Below are 398 nucleotides of genomic sequence, written 5' to 3' on the forward strand. Positions count from 1 at the left end.
GAGGCAGGAGGGGGAGGGTGAAGAGGCGGGAAGGAGAGGGGAAAGGACAAGGGGAGAAGGGGAAAAGGGATAGGAAAGAGGGAAAGGGGACAGGGAAGAGGGGAAAAGGACAAGGGAGAGAAGGGAAAGGATAAGGGAGAGGAAGGGGAAAAGGGATAACTGGAGAGGAAGGGGAAAAGGGATAACTGGAGAGGAAGGGGAGAAGGGGAAAAGGGATAAGGGGAGAGGAAGGGGAAAAGGGACAAGGGGAGAGGAAGTATGGGAGACGGGGAAGAGGGAAGGAGGAAAAAACTGAAGCTTGAGAGAGAGGAAGAAAATGGGAAATGAAAAGGTCAGAACGGAAGTGGAAGGGAATTGAAGAGGAATGTAATGGAATGGAGTGGAAGGGGAATAGAAAG

The sequence above is a fragment of the Penaeus monodon genome, chromosome 23, assembly GCF_015228065.2.
Source record: "Penaeus monodon isolate SGIC_2016 chromosome 23, NSTDA_Pmon_1, whole genome shotgun sequence".
Lineage (NCBI taxonomy): Eukaryota > Metazoa > Arthropoda > Malacostraca > Decapoda > Penaeidae > Penaeus > Penaeus monodon.